The sequence below is a fragment of the Cervus canadensis genome, chromosome 14 (assembly GCF_019320065.1).
Source record: "Cervus canadensis isolate Bull #8, Minnesota chromosome 14, ASM1932006v1, whole genome shotgun sequence".
In the NCBI taxonomy this organism is placed as follows: Eukaryota; Metazoa; Chordata; class Mammalia; order Artiodactyla; family Cervidae; genus Cervus; species Cervus canadensis.
In genome coordinates this window covers 68,686,288-68,705,375 of record NC_057399.1, presented here as the reverse complement: position 1 = coordinate 68,705,375, position 19,088 = coordinate 68,686,288, and positions in this window count along the sequence as shown.

Genomic DNA, 19,088 nt, shown 5'->3' with positions numbered 1-19,088 from the left:
AAATATACGAAGAGCAGGAAAAGGTGTGAAAAATACGAAGAGCAGGAAAAGGTGTGAAAATTATCAAAAGCATGAAAAGGTCTGAAAATATGAAGAGCATGATAAGGTGTAAAAAATATGAGGAGCATTAAAAGGTCTCGAAAATATGAGAAGCATGTAAAGGTGTGAAAAATATGAGAAGCATGAAACTGTATGAAAAATTAGAGGAGGATGAAACGGTGTGAAAAATATGAAGCGCTTGGAAAGGTGTGAAAAATATCAAGAGCATGAAAGATGTGAAAAACACAAAGGGCATGAAAAGGTTGAAAAATATCAAGAGCATGAAAAGGTCTGAGGAATATCAAGAGCATGAAAAGTTATGAAAAATTCAAAGAGCATGAAAAGATGTGTAAAATACGAAGAGCATGAAAAGTTGTGAAAAATACCAGGAGCAAGAAAAGGTGTGAAAAATACTAGGAGCATGAAAAGCTGTGAAAAGTATGAGGCGCATTAAAATGTCTGAAAAATACCAGAGCATGAAAAGCTGTGAAAAATATAAGAAGCATGTAAAGGTCTGAAAAATATGAAGAGCATGAAAAGGTGTGAAAAATATGAAGAGCATGAAAAAATGTGAAAAATAAGAAGAGCATGAAAAGGTGTGAAAAACATGCAGAGCATGTAAAAGTGTGAAAAATAAGAAGAGCATAAACAGGTGAGACAAATACGAAGAGCATGAAAAGGTCTGAAAAATACGAGGAGCATGAAAACGTCTTAAAAATACCAGGCACATGAAAAGGTCTGAAAAATATGTAAAGCATGAACAGGTGTCAAAAATATGAGGAGAATGAAAAGGTGTGAAAAATATGAAGAGCATGAAAAGGTGTGAAAAATATGAGGAGCATGTAAAGGTGTGAAAAATATGAAGAGCATGAATCTGTATGAAAAATATGAGGAGCATGAAATGGTGTGAAAAATAGGAAGAGCATGAAAAGGTGTGAAAATTATGAGGAGTATGAAAACGTCTTAAAAATACGAGGAGCATGAAAAGGTCTGAAAAATATGAGGAGAATGAAAAGGTGGGAAAAATATGAAGAGCATGAAAAGGTGTGAAAAATATGAGGAGCATGTAAAGGTGTGAAAAATATGAGGAGAATGAAACTGTATGAACGTCTGCGGAGCATGAAATGGTGTGACATATACGAGGAGCATGAAAAGTTGTGAAAAATACGAAGAGCATGAGAAGGTGTGAAAAACACGAGGATCATGTAAAGGTGTGAAAAATACGAGGAGCATGAAAATGTGTCAAAAATACGAGGAGCATGAAAAGACCTGAAAAATAGGAGGAGCATAAAAAGGTCTGAAAAATACGAGGAGCATGAAAAGGTTTAAAAAAATATGAAGAGCCTGAAAAGGTCTGAAAAATATGAAGAACAAGAAAATGTCTGAAAAGTATGAAGAGCAAGAAAAGGTGTGAAAAATAGGAGGAGAACGAAGAGGTGTGAAAAATACGAAGAGCATGAAAAGGTGTGACAAATACAGGAGCATGAAAAGGTGTCAAAAATATGAGGAGCATGAAAAGGTGTGAAAAATTAGAGGAGCATGAATCGGTCTGAAAAATATGAAGAGCCCGAAAAGCTCTGAAAAATATGAAGAGCACGAAAAGGTGTGAAAAATATGAGGAGCATGAAAAAATGTGAAAAATAAGAAGAGCATGAAAAGGTGTGAAAAACATGCAGAGCATGTAAAAGTGTGGAAAATAAGAAGAGCATGAAAAGGTGAGACAAATACGAAGAGCATGAAAAGGTCTGAAAAATACGAGGAGCATGAAAACGTCTTAAAAATACAAGGCACATGAAAAGGTCTGAAAAAATGTAGAGCATGAACAGGTGTCAAAAATATGAGGAGAATGAAAAGGTGTGAAAAATATGAAGAGCATGAAAAGGTGTGAAAAATATGAGGAGCATGTAAAGGTGTGAAAAATATGAGGAGCATGGATGTGTATGAAAAATATGAGGAGCATGAAACGGTGTGAAAAATATGAAGAGCATGAAAAGGTGTGAAAATTATGAGGAGTATGAAAACGTCTTAAAAATACGAGGAGCATGAAAAGGTCTGAAAAATATGTGGAGCATGAAAAGGTGTCAAAAAATCAGGAGCGTGTAGAGGTGTGAAAAATATGAGGAGAATGAAACTGTATGAACGTCTGCGGAGCATGAAATGGTGTGACATATACGAGGAGCAATGAAAAGTTGTCATGTTCTTCATATTTTTGACACCTTTACATGCTCCTCATATTTTTCATACAGTTTCATGCTCCTCATATTTTTCAGACCTTTTCATGCTCCTCCTATTTTTCAGACCTTTCCATGCTCCTCGTATTTTTCAGACCTTTTCATGCTCCTCCTATTTTTCAGACCTTTTCATGCTCCTCGTATTTTCAACACCTTTTCATGCTCCTCATATTTTTCAGACCTTTGCATACTCCTCATATTTTTCACACCTTTTCATGCTCTTCATATTTTTCACACCGTTTCATGCTCCTCATATTTTTCATAGAGTTTCATGCTCCTCTTATTTTTCACACATTTACTTTCTATTCAAATTTTTGACCCCTTTTCATGCTCTTCATATTGTTGACACCTTTTCAAGCTCCTCATATTATTGACTCCTTTCCATGCTGCTTTTATTTTTCAGACGTTTTCATGCTCCTCCTATTTTTCAGACCTTTCCATGCTCCTCGTATTTTTGAGACCTTTTCATGCTCCTCGTATTTTTCAGAGCTTTTCATGCTCCTCCTATTTTTCAGACCTTTTCATGCTCCTCGTATTTTAGAGACTTTTTCATGCTCTTCATATTTTTCACACCGTTTCATGCTCCTCATATTTTTCATACAGTTTCATGCTCCTCATATTTTCAAACCTTTATATGCTCCTCATATTTTTCAGAACATTTCATGCTCTTCTTCTTTTTCACACCTTTTCATGCTCTTCATATTTTCCACACCTTTTCATGCTCTGCATATTTTTCATACCTTTCCATGCTCTTCATTTTTTTCACACCATTCAATGCTCCTCATATTTTTGACAGCTTCTCATGCACCTCATATATTTCAGACCGTTTCATGCTCCTCATATTTTTCAGACCATTTCATGATTTTCATATTTTTCACACCGTTTCATGTTACTCATATTTTTCATACAGATTCATGCTCCTTTATTTTTCACACCTTTACATGCTACTCATATTTTGACACCTTTTCATGCTCTTCATATTTTTGACACCTTTTCAAGCTCCTCATATTTTTGACACCTTTCCATGCTCCTTTTATTTTTCAGATGTTTTCATGCTCCTCCTATTTTTCAGACCTTTCCATCCTCCTCGTATTTTTCAGACCTTTTCATGCTCATCCTATTTTTCAAAGGTCTGAGAAATAAGAGGAGCATAAAAAGGTCTGAAAAACACGCGGAGCATGAAAAGGTGTAAAAAACATGAGAAGAATGAAATGGTCTGAAATATATGAGGAGCATGGAAAGGTCTGAAACATATGAGAAGCTAGAAAAGGTGTGAAAAATATGAAGAGCCTGAAAAGGTGTGAAAAATATGAAAAGGTGTGAAAAATACGAGGAGCATGAAGAGGTGTGAAAAATATGAGGAGCATGAAAAATTCTGAAAAATACAAGGAGCACGAAAAGGTGTGAAAAATAGGAGGAGCATGAAAATGTGTGAAAAATACGAGGAGCATGAAAAGGTCTGAAAAATTCTAGGAGCATGAAAAGGCCTGAAAAATAGGAGGAGCATGAATAGATCTGAAAAATATGAGGAGCTAGAAAAGGTGTGAAGAATATGAAGAACATGAAAAATTTGAAAATTTTGAGGAGATAGAAAAGGTGTGAAAATATGAAGAGCATGAAATGGTGTGAAAAATACGAGGAGCGTGAAAAGGTCTCAAAAATACGAAGAGCACGAAAAGGTGTGAAAAATATGAGAAGCACGAAAAGGTGTGAAAATGATGAGGAGCATGAAAAGGTGTGAAAAATACGACGAGCATGAAAAGCTGTGAAAAATAGGAAGAGCATGAAAAAGTGTGAAAATTATGAAGAGCATGAAAAGGTGTGAAAAATACGAAGAGCATGAAAAGGTGTGAAAAATATGAAGAGAATGAAAAGGTCTGAAAAATACGAGGAGCCTGAAAAGGTCAGAAAAATATTAGGAGCATGAAAAGTTGTCAAAAACATGAGGAGCATGAAAAGGTGTGAAAAATTAGAGGAGCATGAAACGGAATGAAAAATACGAGGAGCATGAAACGGTCAGAAAAATATGAGGAGCATGAATAGGTGTGAAAAATATGAGAAGTATGAAATGGTGTGAAAATATGAAGAGCATGAAACGGACTGAAAAATACGAGGAGCATGAAACGGTCAGAAAAATATGAGGAGCATGAATAGGTGTCAAAAATATTAGGAGTATGAAATGGTGTGAAAATATGAAGAGCACGAAACGGTCTGAAAAATATGAGGAGCATGAAAAGGTGTCAAAAATATGAGGAACAAGTAAAGGTATGAAAAATATGAGGAGCATGAATATGGATGAAAAATATGAGGAGTATGAAACGGTATGAACAATAGGAAGCATGAAAAGGTCTGAAAAATATGAAGAGCCTGAAAAGGTGTGAAAAATATGAAGAACAAGAAAATGTCTGAAAAGTATGAAGAGCACGAAAAGGTGTGACAAATAGGAGGAGCATGAAAAGGTATCAAAAATATGAGGAGCATGAAATGGTGTGAAAAATACGAGGAGCATGAAAAGGTCTGAAAGATATGTGGAGCATGAAAAGGTGTGAAAAATTAGAGGACCATGAATCCGTCTGAAAAATATGAAGAGCCCGAAAAGGTGTGAAAAATATGAAGAGCATGAAAAGGTGTGAAAATTCGAGGAGCATGAAAAGGAGTGAAAAATGCGAGGAGCATAAAAAGGTCTGAGAAATTGGAGGCGCATAAAAAGGTCTGAAAAATATGAAGAGCCTGAAAAGGTGTGAAAAATATGAAGAACAAGAAAATGTCTGAAAAGTATGAAGAGCACGAAAAGGTGTGAAAAATAGGAGGAGAATGAAAAGGTGTGAAAATACGAGTAGCATGTAAAGGTTGAAAAATAAGAGGAGCATGAATTTGTATAAAAAATATGAGGAGCATGAAACGGTGAGAAAAATATGAAGAGCATGAAAAGGTGTCAGAAATATGAGTAACATGTAAAGGTTGAAAAATAAGAGGAGCATGAATTTGTATAAAAAAAATGAGGAGCATGAAACGGTGTGAAAAAAATGAAAAGCAAGAAAAGGTGTGGAAAATACGAGGAGCATGAAAAGATCTGAAAAATAGGAGGAGCATGAAACGGTCCGAAAAATTTGAGGAGCATGAAACTGTCTGAAAAATATGAGGAGCATGAAAGTTGTGAAAAATGCAAAGAGCATGAAAAGGTGTGAAAAATACGAAGAGCATGAAGAGGATTGAAAAATACGAGAAGCATGAAAAGGTGTGAAATATATGAGGAGAATGAAAAGTTGTGGAAAATGCGAGGAGCATGAAAAGGTGTGAAAAATATGAATAGCATGAAAAAGTGTGAAAAGTAAGAGGAGCATGAAAAGGTTTGAAAAATATGAATAGCATGAAAAAGTGTGAAAAGTAAGAGGAGCATGAAAAGGTTTGAAAAATACGAGGAGCATGAAAACGTCTTAAAAATACGAGGCACATGAAAAGGTCTGAAAAATATGTAGAGCATGAACAGGTGAAAAAATATGAGGAGAATGAAAAGGTGTGAAAAATATGAAGAGAATAAAAAGGTGTCAAAAATATGAGGAGCTTGTAAAGGTGTGAAAAATATGAGGAGCATGAATCTGTATGAAAAATATGAGGAGCATAAAACGGTGTGAAAAATATGAAGAGCATGAAAAGGTGTGAAAATTATGAGGAGTATGAAAACGTCTTAAAAATACGAGGAGCACGAAAAGGTGTGAAAAATAGGAGGAGCATGAAAAGGTGTGAAAAATACGAAGAGCATGAAACGGTGTGAAAAATAAGAGGAGCATGAAATGGTGTGAAAAAATGAGGAGCATGAAAAGATCTGAAAATTAAGAGGACCATTTAAAGGTCTGAAAAATACGAGGAGCATGAAAAGCTCTGAAAAATACGAGGAGCAGAAAAAGGTGTGAAAATTATCAAAAGCATGAAAAGGTCTGGAAAATATGAAGAGCATGATAAGGTGTCAAAAATATGAGGAGCATTGAAAGGTGTCGACAATATGAGAAGCATGTAAAGGTGTGAAAAATATGAGGAGCATGAAACTGTATGAAAAATTAGAGGAGGATGAAACGGTGTGAAAAATATGAAGAGCATGAAAAGGTGTGAAAAATATGAGGAGCATGAAACACTCTGAAAAACACGAGATCATGAAATGGAGTGAACAACACGAAGAGCATGGAAAGCTGTGAAAAATATCAAGGGCAAGAAAAGGTCTGAAAAATATGAAAAGCATGATAAGGTGTCAAAAATATGAAGAGCATAAAAAGGTGTGAAAAATATGACGAGCCTGAAAAGGTGTGAAAAACACGAAGAGCATGAAAAGGTGTGAAAAATACGAAGAGCTTGAAAAGATGTGACAAATACGAAGAGCATGTAAAGTTGTGAAAAATACGAGGAGCATGAAAAGGTCTGAAAAATACGAGGGGCACAAAGACGTCTGAAAAATACGACGAGCATGAAAAGGTCTGAAAAATATGTAGAGGAAGAAAAAGTGTCAAAAATATGAGGAGCATGAAAAGGTGTCAAAAATACGAAGAGCCTGAAAAGGTGTCAAAAATATGAGTAGCATGCAAAGGTTGAAAAATAAGAGGAGCATGAATTTGTATAAAAAAATATGAGGAGCATGAAACGGTGTGAAAAATATGAAGAGCATGAAAAGGTGTGAAAAATATGAGGAGCATGAAAAGGTGTAAAAAAATATGAAGAGCATGAAATGTGTGAAAAACACGAAGGGCATGCAAAGGTGTGAAAAATATCAAGAGCATGAAAAGGTCTGAAAAATATGAAGAGCATGAAAAGGTGTGAAAAATATCAAGAGCATGAAAGATGTGAAAAACACGAAGGGCATGAAAAGGTGTGAAAAATATCAAGAGCATGAAAAGGTCTGAGGTATATGAAGAGCATGAAAAGGTATGAAAAATACAAAGAGCATGAAAAGATGTGAAAAATACGAAGAGCATGAAAAGTTGTGAAAAATACCAAGAGCATGAAAAGGTGTGAAAAATACTAGGAGCATGAAAAGGTGTGAAAAACAAGAAGAGCATGAAAAGCTGTGAAAAATATAAAAAGCATGAAAAGGTCTGAAAAAATATGAAGAGCATGAAAAGGTGTGAAAAATATGAAGAACATGAAAAAATGTGAAAAATAAGAAGAGCATAAAGGGTGTGAAAGACGTGCAGAGCATGTAAAAGTGTGGAAAATAAGAAGAGCATGAAAAGGTGTGACAAATACGAAGAGCATGAAAAGGTCTGAAAAATACGAGGAGCACGAAAACGTCTTAAAAATACAAGGCACATGAAAAGGTTTGAAAAATATGTAGAGCATGAACAGGTGTCAAAAATATGAGGAGAATGAAAAGTGTGAAAAATATGAAGAGCATGAAAAGGTGTCAAAAATATGAGGAGCATGAAAAGGTGTCAAAAATATGAGGAACAAGTAAAGGTATGAAAAATATGAGGACCATGAATCTGGATGAAAAATATGAGGAGTATGAAACGGTGTGAACAATAGGAAGAGCATGAAAAGGTCTGACAATACGAGGAGCATGAAAAGGTCTGAAAAATATGAAGAGCCTGAAAAGGTGTGAAAAATATGAAGAACAAGAAAATGTCTGAAAAGTATGAAGAGCACAAAAAGGTGTGACAAATAGGAGGAGAAAGAAAAGGTGTGAAAAATACGAGGAGCATGAAAAGGTGTGACGAATACGAGGAGCATGAAAAGGTGTGACAAATACGAGGAGCATGAAAAGGTGTGAAAAATACGAGGAGCATGAAAAGGTCTGAAAGATATGAGGAACATGAAAAGGTGTGAAAAATTAGAGGAGCATGAAAAGGTCTGAAAGATATGTGGAGCATGAAAAGGTGTGAAAAATTAGAGGACCATGAATCCGTCTGAAAAATATGAAGAGCCCGAAAAGGTGTGAAAAATATGAAGAGCATGAAAAGGTGTGAAAATTCGAGGAGCATGAAAAGGAGTGAAAAATGCGAGGAGCATGAAAAGGTCTGAGAAATTGGAGGCACATAAAAAGGTCTGAAAAATATGAAGAGCCTGAAAAGGTGTGAAAAATATGAAGAACAAAAAAATGTCTGAAAAGTATGAAGAGCACGAAAAGGTGTGAAAAATAGGAGGAGAATGAAAAGGTGTGGAAAAATACGAGTAGCATGTAAAGGTTGAAAAATAAGAGGAGCATGAATTTGTATAAAAAATATGAGGAGCATGAAACGGTGAGAAAAATATGAAGAGCATGAAAAGGTGTCAGAAATATGAGTAACATGAAAAGGTTGAAAAATAAGAGGAGCATGAATTTGTATAAAAAATATGAGGAGCATGAAACGGTGTGAATAATATGAACAGCATGAAAAGGTGTGGAAAATACGAGGAGCATGAAAAGATCTGAAAAATACGAGGAGCATGAAACGGTCCAAAAAATTTGAGGAGCATGAAACTGTCTGAAAAATATGAGGAGCATGAAAGTTGTGAAAAATGCAAAGAGTATGAAAAGGTGTGAAAAATACGAAGAGCATGAAGAGGACTGAAAAATACGAGAAGCATGAAAAGGTGTGAAATATATGAGGAGCATGAAAAGTTGTGGAAAATGCGAGGAGCATGAAAAGGTGTGAAAAATATGAATAGCATGAAAAAGTGTGAAAAGTAAGAGGAGCATGAAAAGCTTTGAAAAATACGAGGAGCATGAAAACGTCTTAAAAATACGAGGCGCATGAAAAGGTCTGAAAAATATGTAGAGCATGAACAGGTGAAAAAATATGAGGAGAATGAAAAGGTGTGAAAAATATGAAGAGAATAAAAAGGTGTCAAAAATATGAGGAGCATGTAAAGGTGTGAAAAATATGAGGAGCATGAATCTGTATGAAAAATATGAGGAGCATAAAACGGTGTGAAAAATATGAAGAGCATGAAAAGGTGTGAAAATTATGAGGAGTATGAAAACGTCTTAAAAATACGAGGAGCATGAAAAGGTGTGAAATATTTGAGGAGCATGAAAAGGTGTGTAAAATACGAAGAGCATGAAACGGTGTGAAAAATAAGAGGAGCATGAAATGGTGTGAAAAAATGAGGAGCATGAAAAGATCTGAAAATTAAGAGGACCATTTAAAGGTCTGAAAAATACGAGGAGCATGAAAAGCTCTGAAAAATACGAGGAGCAGAAAAAGGTGTGAAAATTATCAAAAGCATGAAAAGGTCTGGAAAATATGAAGAGCATGATAAGGTGTCAAAAATATGAGGAGCATTGAAAGGTGTCGACAATATGAGAAGCATGTAAAGGTGTGAAAAATATGAGGAGCATGAAACTGTATGAAAAATTAGAGGAGGATGAAACGGTGTGAAAAATATGAAGAGCATGAAAAGGTGTGAAAAATATGAGGAGCATGAAACACTCAGAAAAATACGAGATCATGAAATGGAGTGAAAAACACAAAGAGCATGGAAAGCTGTGAAAAATATCAAGAGCATGAAAAGGTCTGAAAAATATGAAAAGCATGAAAACGTGTCAAAAATATGAAGAGCATGAAAAGTGTGAAAAAAACGAAGAGCCTGAAAAGGTGTGAAAAACACGAAGAGCATGAAAAGGTGTGAAAAATACGAAGAGCTTGAAAAGGTGTGACAAATACAAAGAGCATGTAAAGTTGTGAAAAATACGAGGAGCATGAAACGGTTTGAAAAATACGAGGAGATGAAGACGTCTGAAAAATACGACGAGCATGAAAAGGTCTGAAAAATATGTAGAGCATGAAAAGGTGTCAAAAATATGAAGAGCATGAAACGGTGTCAAAAATATGAGTAGCATGGAAAGGTTGAAAAATAAGACGAGCATGAATTTGTATAAAAAATATGAGGAGCATGAAACGATGTGAAAAATATGAAGAAAATGAAAAGGTGTGAAAAATATGAGGAGCATGAAAAGGTGTAAAAAATATGAAGAGCATGAAATGTGTGAAAAACACGAAGGGCATGCAAGGGTGTGAAAAATATCAAGAGCATGAAAAGGTCTGAAAAATATGAAGAGCATGAAAGATGTGAAAAACAGGAAGGGCATGAAAAAGGTGTGAAAAATATCAAGAGAATGAAAAGGTCTGAGGAATATGAAGAGCATGAAAATGTATGAAAAATTCAAAGAGCATGAAAAGATGTGAAAAATACGAAGAGCATGAAAAGTTGTGAAAAAGACCAAGAGCATGAAAAGGTGTGAAAAACAAGAAGAGCATGAAAAGCTGTGAAAAATATAAAAAGCATGAAAAGGTCTGAAAAAATATGAAGAGCATGAAAAGGTGTGAAAAATATGAAGAGCATGAAAAAAATGTGAAAAATAAGAAGAGCATAAAAGGTGTGAAAAACATGCAGAGCATGTAAAAGTGTGGAAAATAAGAAGAGCATGAAAAGGTGTGACAAATACGAAGAGCATGAAAAGGTCTGAAAAATACGAGGAGCACGAAAACGTCTTAAAAATACGAGGCACATGAAAAGGTTTGAAAAATATGTAGAGCATGAACAGGTGTCAAAAATATGAGGAGAATGAAAAGTGTGAAAAATATGAAGAGCATGAAAAGGTGTCAAAAATATGAGGAGCATGAAACGTTGTGGAAAATGTGAAGAGCATGAAAAGGTGTCAAAAATATGAGGAGCATGAAAAGGTGTGAAAAAATATGAGGAGCATGAAAAGGTGTGGAAAATGTGAAGAGCATGAAAAGGTGTCAAAAATGTGAAGAGCATGAAAAGGTGTGAAAAAATATGAGGAGCATGAAAAGGTGTCAAAAATATGAGGAACATGAAACGGTGTGGAAAATGTGAAGAGCATGAAAAGGTGTCAAAAATATGAGGAGCATGAAAAGGTGTGAAAAAATATGAGGAGCATGAAAAGGTGTGAAAAATATGAGGGGCATGAAAAGGTGTGAAAAATATGAGGAGCATGAAAAGGTGTGAAAAATATGAGTAGCATGAAAAGCTGTGAAAAATATGAAGACCATAAAAAGGTGTGAAAAATATCAAGAGCATGAAACGGTCTGAAAAATATGAGGAGCAGGAAACTGTCTGAAATATATGAGGGGCATGAAAAACGGTCAAAAATATGTGGAGCATGAAATGGTGTGAAAAAAGTGAAGAGCATGAAAAGGTGTGAAAAAATGACGAGCATGAAATGGTGGGAAATATACGAAGAGTATGAAAAGGTGTGGAAAACACGAAGAGCATGAAAAGGTGGGAAAATTATCAAAACCATGAAAAGGTCTGAAAAATATGAAGAGCATGATAGGGTGTCAAAAATATGAGGAGCATTAAAAGGTGTCGAAAATATGAGAAGCATGTAAAGGTGTGAAAATATGAGTAGCATGAAACTGTATGAAAAATTAGAGGAGGATGAAACGGTGTGAAAAATATGAAGATCATGAAAAGGTGTGAAAAATATGAGGAGCATGAAACACTTTGAAAAACACGAGATAATGAAATGGAGTGAACAACACGAAGAGCATGAAAAGCTGTGAAAAATATCAAGAGCATGAAAAGGTCTGAAAAATATGAAAAGCATGAAAACGTGTCAAAAATATGCAGAGCATGAAAAGGTCTGAAAAATACGAAGAGCCTGAAAAGGTGTGAAAAACATGAAGAGCATGAAGAGGTGTGAAAAATACAAAGAGTTTGAAAAGGTGTGACAAATACGAAGAGCATGTAAAGTTGTGAAAAATATGAAGAGCATGAAAAGGTGTGAAAAATATGAGGAGCATGAAAAGGTGTGAAAAATATAAAAGAGCATGAAAAGGTCTGAAAAATATGAAGAGCATGAAAAGGTGTCAAAAATATGAAGAGCATGAAAAGGTGTGAAAAATACGAAGAGCCTGAAAACGTGTGAAAAACACGAAGAGCATGAAAAGGTGTGAAAAATACGAAGAGCTTGAAAAGGTGTGACAAATACGAACAGCATGAAAAGTTGTGAAAAATACCAGGAGCATGAAAAGGTGTGAAGAATACTAGGAGCATGAAAAGGTGTGAAAAGCACGAGGAGCATTAAAATGTCTGAAAAATACGAGAGCATTAAAAGGTGTGAAAAACACGAAGAGCATGAAAAGCTGTGAAAAATATAAAAAGCATGAAAAGGTCTGAAAAATATGAAGAGCATGAAAAGGTGTGAAAAATATGAAGAGCATGAAAAAATGTGAAAAATAAGAAGACCATGAAAAGGTGTGACAAATACGAAGAGCATGAAAAGGTCTGAAAAATACGAGGACCATGAAAAAGTGTCAAAAATATGGGGAGCATGAAAAGGTGTCAAAAATATGAAGAGCATGAAATGGTGTCAAAAATATGAGTAGCATGTAAAGGTTGAAAAATAAGAGGAGCATGAATTTGTATGAAAAATATGAGGAGCACGAAACGGTGTGAAAAATATGAAGAGCATGAAAAGGTGTGAAAAATATGAGGAGCATGAAAAGGTGTAAAAATATGAAGAGCATGAAATGTGTGAAAAACACGAAGGGCAAGCAAAGGTGTGAAAAATATCAAGAGCATGAAAAGGTCTGAAAAATATGAAGAGCATGAAAAGGTGTGATAAATTTCAAGAGCATGAAAGATGTGAAAAACACGAAGGGCATGAAAAGGTGTGAAAAATATCAAGAGCATGAAAAGGTCGGAGGAATATGAAGAGCATGAAAAGGTATGAAAAATTCAAAGAGCATGAAAAGTAGTGAAAAATACGAACAGCATGAAAAGTTGTGAAAAATACCAGGAGCATGAAAAGGTGTGAAAAATACTAGGAGCATGAAAAGGTCTGTAAACTACGAGGAGCATTAAAATGTCTGAAAAATGCGAGAGCATGAAAAGGTGTGAAAAACACGAAAAGCATGAAAAGCTGTGAAAAATATAAAAAGCATGAAAAGGTCTGAAAAATATGAAGAGCATGAAAAGGTGTGAAAAATATGAAGAGCATGAAAAGGTGTGAAAAATATGAAGAGCATGAAAAAATGTGAAAAATAAGAAGAGCATGAAAAGGTGTGAAAAACATGCAGAGCATGTAAAAGTGTGGAAAATAAGAAGAGCATGAAAAGGTGTGACAAATACGAAGAGCATGAAAAGGTCTGAAAAATACGAGGAGCATGAAAACGTCTTAAAAATACGAGGCACATGAAAAGGTCTGAAAAATATGTAGAACATGAACAGGTGTCAAAAATATGAGGAGAATGAAAAGGTGTGAAAAATATGAAGAGCATGAAAAGGTGTCAAAAATATGAGGAGCATGCAAATGTGTGAAAATTATGAGGAGAATGAATCTGTATGAAAAATATGAGGAGCATGAAACGGTGTGAAAAAAATGAAGAGCATGAAAAGGTGTGAAAATTATCAGGAGTATGAAAACGTCTTAAAAATACGAGGAGCATGAAAAGGTCTGAAAAATACAAGGAGCATGAAAACGTCTTAAAAATATGAGGCACATGAAAAGGTCTGAAAAATATGTAGAGCATGAACAGGTGTCAAAAATATGAGGAGAATGAAAAGGTGTGAAAAATATGAGGAGCATGAAGACGTGTCAAAAATTCGAGGAGCATGAAAAGACCAGAAAAATAGGAGGAGCATAAAAAGGTCTGAAAAATACGAGGAGCATGAAAAGGTCTAAAAATATGAAGAGCCTGAAAAGGTGTGAAAAATATGAAGAACAAGAAAATGTCTGAAAAGTATGAAGAGCACGAAAAGGTGTGAAAAATAGGAGAGAACGAAAAGGTGTGAAAAATACGAAGAGCATGAAAAGGTGTGACACATACGAAGAGCATGAAAAGGTGTCAAAAATATGAGGAGCATGAAAAGGTGTGAAAAATACGAGGAGCATGAAAAGGTCTGAATAATATGAGGAGCATGAAAAGGTGTGAAAAATTAGGGGAGCAAGAATCGGTCTGAAAACTATGAAGAGCCCGAAAAGCTCTGAAAAATATGAAGAGCACGAAAAGGTGTTAAAAATATGAAGAGCATGAAAAGGCGTAAAAATTCGAGGAGCATGAAAAGGAGTGAAAAATGCGAGGAGCATGAAAAGGTCTGAGAAATTGGAGGAGCATAAAAAGGTCTGAAAAATAAGAGGAGCATGAAAAGGTGTGAAAAATACAAGGAGCATGAAAAGGTTTGAAAAACATGAAGAGCCTGAAAAGTGTGAAAAATATGAAGAGCTTGAAAAGTTCTGAAAAATATGAAGAGCACGAAAAGGTGTGAAAAATATGAAGAGCATTAAAAGATCTGAAAAATATGAGGACCACGAAAAGGTGTGAAAAACACAAGGAGCACGAAAAGGTGTGAAAAATACAAGTAGCATGTAAAGGTTGAAAAATAAGAGGAGCATGAATTTGTATAAAAACTATGAGGAGCATGAAACGGTGTGAAAAATATGAAGAGCATGAAAAGGTGTCCAAATTATGAGTAGCATGTAAAGGTTGAAAAATAAGAGGAGCATGAATTTGTATAAAAAATATGAGGAGCATGAAAAGGTGTGACAAATACGAAGAGCATGAAAAGCTGTGAAAAATATGAGGAGCATGAAAAGGTGTGCAAAATATGAAGAGCATGTAAAGGTCTGAAAAATACGAGGAGCATGAAAGGGTATGAAAAATATGAGGAGCATGAAATGGTGTGAAAAATAAGAGGAGCATGAAATGGTATGAAAAAATGAGGAGCATGAAAAGATCTGAAAATTAAGAGGAACATTTAAAGGTCTGAAAAATACGAGGAGCATGAAAAGTTCTGAAAAATACGAGGAGCATGAAAAGGTGTGAAATATATGAGGAGCATAAAAAGGTCTGAAAAATATGAAGAGCATGAAAAGGTGTCAAAAATATAAGGAGCATGAAAAGGTGTGAAAAATACGAAGAGCAGGAAAAGGTGTGAAAATTATCAAAAGCAAGAAAAGGTCTGAAAAATATGAAGAGCATGATAAGGTGTCAAAAATATTAGGAGCATTAAAAGGGTCGAAAATATGAGAAGCATGTAAAGGTCTGAAAAATATGAGGAGCATGAAACTGTATGAAAAATTAGAGGAGGATGAAAAGGTGTGAAAAGTACGCCGAGCATTAAAATGTCTGAAAAATACGAGAGCATGAAAAGGTGTGAAAAATATAAAAAGCATGAAAAGGTCTGAAAAATATGAAGATCATGAAAAGGTGTGAAAAACATGAAGAGCATGAAAAAATGTGAAAAATAAGAAGAGCATGAAAAGGTGTGAAAAACATGCAGAGCATGTAAAAGTGTGGAAAATAAGAAGAGCATGAAAAGGTGTGACAAATACAAAGAGCATGAAAGGTTGTGAAAAATACGAGGAGCATGAAAAGTTGTAAAACACGAGGAACATGAAAAGGTGTGAAAAATATGAATAGCATGGTAAAGTGTGAAAAGTACAAGGAGCATGAAAAGGTTTGAAAAATACGAGGAGCATGAAAACGTCTTAAAAATATGAGGCGCATGAAAAGGTCTGAAAAATATGTAGAGCATGAACAGGTGTCAAAAATATGAGGAGAATGAAAAGGTGTGAAAAATATGAAGAGCATGAAAAGGTGTCAAAAATATGAGGAGCATGTAAAGGTGTGGAAAATATGAGTAGCATGAATCTGTATGAAAAATATGAGGAGCATGAAACAGTGTGAAAAATATGAAGAGCATGAAAAGGTGTGAAAATTATGAGGAGTATGAAAACGTCTTAAAAATACGAGGAGCATGAAAAGGTCTGAAAAATTTGTGGAGCATGAAAAGGTGTCAAAAATATGAGAGAATGAAAAGGTGTGTAAAATATGAAAAGCATAAAAGGTTTCAAAAATATGAGGAACATGTAAAGGTGTGAAAAATATGAGGAGCATGAATCTGTATGAAAAATATGAGGAGGATGAACCGGTGTGAAATATATGATATCATGAAAAGGTGTGAAAAATATGAGGAGTTTGAAAAGGTCTGAAAAATACGAGAGCATGAAAAGGTGTGAAAATCACGAAGAGCATGAAAAGGTCCGAAAAAAACGAAGAGCATTAAAAGGTCTGAAAAATATAAGGAGGATGAGAAGGACTGAAAAATACGAGGAGCATCAAAAGGTGTCAAAAATATGAAGAGCATGAAAAGGTGTGATAAATATGAGGAGTATGCAAAGGTCTGAAAAATACGAGGAGCATGAAAAGGTCTAAAAACTACATGGAGTTTGAAATGGTCTAAAAAGCACGAGGAGCATGAAAAGGTGTGAAAAATACAAGAGCATTAAAAGGTCTGAAAAATATAAGGAGGATGAGAAGGACTGAAAAATACGAGGAGCATCAAAAGGTGTCAAAAATATGAAGAGCATGAAAAGGTGTCAAAATATGAGTAGCAGGTAAAGGTGTGAAAAAGAAGAGGAGCGTGAATCTGTATTAAAAATATGAGGAACCTGAAACGGTGTGAAAAATATGAAAAGAATGAAATGGTCTGAAAAATATGAGGAGCATGAAACGGTCTGAAATATATGAGGAGCATGAAAAGCTGTCAAAAATATGAGGAGAATTAAATGTTGTGTAAAAAATGAAGAGCATGAAAACGTGTGAAAAATATGCAGAGCATGAAAAGGTTTGGAAAATATGAAGAGCATGAAAAGGTGTGAAAAACACGAAGAGCATGAAAATTTCTGAAAAATATGAAGAACATGAAAAGGTGTGAAAAATACGAGGAGCATGAAAAGGTGTGAAAAATAAGAGAAGCATGATAAGGTGTGAAAAATATGAGGAGCATGAAACGGTCTGAAAAATATGAGGAGCATGCAACTGTTTGAAAAATATGAGGAGCATGAAAAACTGTCAACAATATGAGGAGCATGAAACAGTGAGAAAAATATGAACAGCATGAAAAGGTGTGAAAAATACGAGGAGCATGAAAAGGTGTGAAAAATACGAGGAGCATGAAAAGGTGTGAAAAATACGAGGAGCATGAAAAGGCCTGAAAAACAGGAGGAGCATGAACATGTCTGAAAAATAGGAGGAGCATGAAAAGGTCTGAAAAATAGGAGGATCATGAAAAGGCCTGGAAAATAGGAGGACCATGAAAAGCTCTGAAAAATACGAGGAGCATGAAAAGGTCTGAAAAATAGGAGGAGCATGAAAAGGTCTGAAAAATACGAGGAGCATGGATAGGTCTGAAAAAAACGAGGGGCAGGAAAAGGTCTCAAAAATTCTAGGAGCATGAAAAGGTCTCAAAAATACGAGGAGCATGAAACGGTGTTAAAAATATGAAGAGCATGAACATGTCTGAAATATACAAGGAGCATGAAAAGGTCTCAAAAATACGAGGAGCATGAAAAGGTGCCAAAAATATGAAGAGCATGAAAAGGTGTCAAAATATGAGTAGCAGGTAAAGGTGTGAAACATAGGAGCATGAAAAGGTCTGAAAAATATGAGGAGCATGAAACTGTCTGAAAAATATGAGGAGCATGAAAAACTGTCGACAATATGAGGAGCATGAAACAGTGAGAAAAATATGAAGAGCCTGAAAAGATGTGAAAAATACGAGGAGCATGAAAAGGTGTGAAAAATACGAGGAGCATGAAAAGGTGTGAAAAATACGAGGAGCATGAAAAGGCCTGAAAAACAGGAGGAGCATGAAAATGTCTGAAAAATAGGAGGAGCATGAAAAGGTCTGAAAAATAGGAGGATCATGAAAAGGCCTGGAAAATAGGAGGACCATGAAAAGCTCTGAAAAATACGAGGAGCATGAAAAGGTCTGAAAAATAAGAAGAGCATAAAAAGCTGTCAAAAGTATGAGGAGCATCAAAAGGTATGAAAAATATGAAGAGCATGAAAAGGTGTCAAATATATGTGGAGCATGTAAAGGTGTGAAAAATATGAGGAGCATGAAACGGTCCGAAAAATATGAGGAGCATGAAAACTGTGAAAAATACGAAGAGCATGAAAAGGTGTGAAAAATATAAGAAGCATCAAAAGGTGTGAAAAATATGAGGAGCATGAAACTGTATGAAAAATATGAGGAGCATGAAACGGTGTGAAAAATATGAAGAGCATGAAAAAGTCTCAAAAATACGAGGAGCATGAAAAGGTCTGGAAAAAAACGAGGGGTAGGAAAAGGTCTCAAAAATACGAGGAGCATGAAAAGGTCTGAAAAATACGGGGAGCATGAAAAGGTCTGAAAAATACGAGGAGCATGAAACTGTATGAAAAATATGAGGAGCATGAAACGGTGTGAAAAATATAAGAAGCATCAAAAGGTGTGAAAAATATGAGGAGCATGAAACTGTATGAAAAATATGAGGAGCATGAAACGGTGTGAAAAATATGAAGAGCATGAAAAAGTCTCAAAAATACGAGGAGCATGAAAAGGTCTGGAAAAAAACGAGGGGTAGGAAAAGGTCTCAAAAATACGAGGAGCATGAAAAGGTCTGAAAAATACGGGGAGCATGAAAAGGTCTGGAAAAAAACGAGGGGTAGGAAAAGGTCTCAAAAATACGAGGAGCATGAAAAGGTCTGAAAAATACGGGGAGCATGAAAAGGTCTGAAAAATACGAGGAGCATGAAACTGTATGAAAAATATGAGGAGCATGAAACGGTGTGAAAAATATGAAGAGCATGAAAATGTCTGAAATATACGAGGAGCATGAAAAGGTCTCAAAAATACGAGGAGCATGACAAGGTCTGAAAAATACAAGGAGCATGAAACTGTATGAAAATATGAGGAGCATGAAACGGTGTGAAAAATATGAAGAGCATGAAAATGTCTGAAAAATACAAGGAGCAGAAAAGGTCTCAAAAATACAAGGAGCATGAAAAGGTCTGAAAAATATGAAGAGTATGAAAAGGTGTCAAAAATATG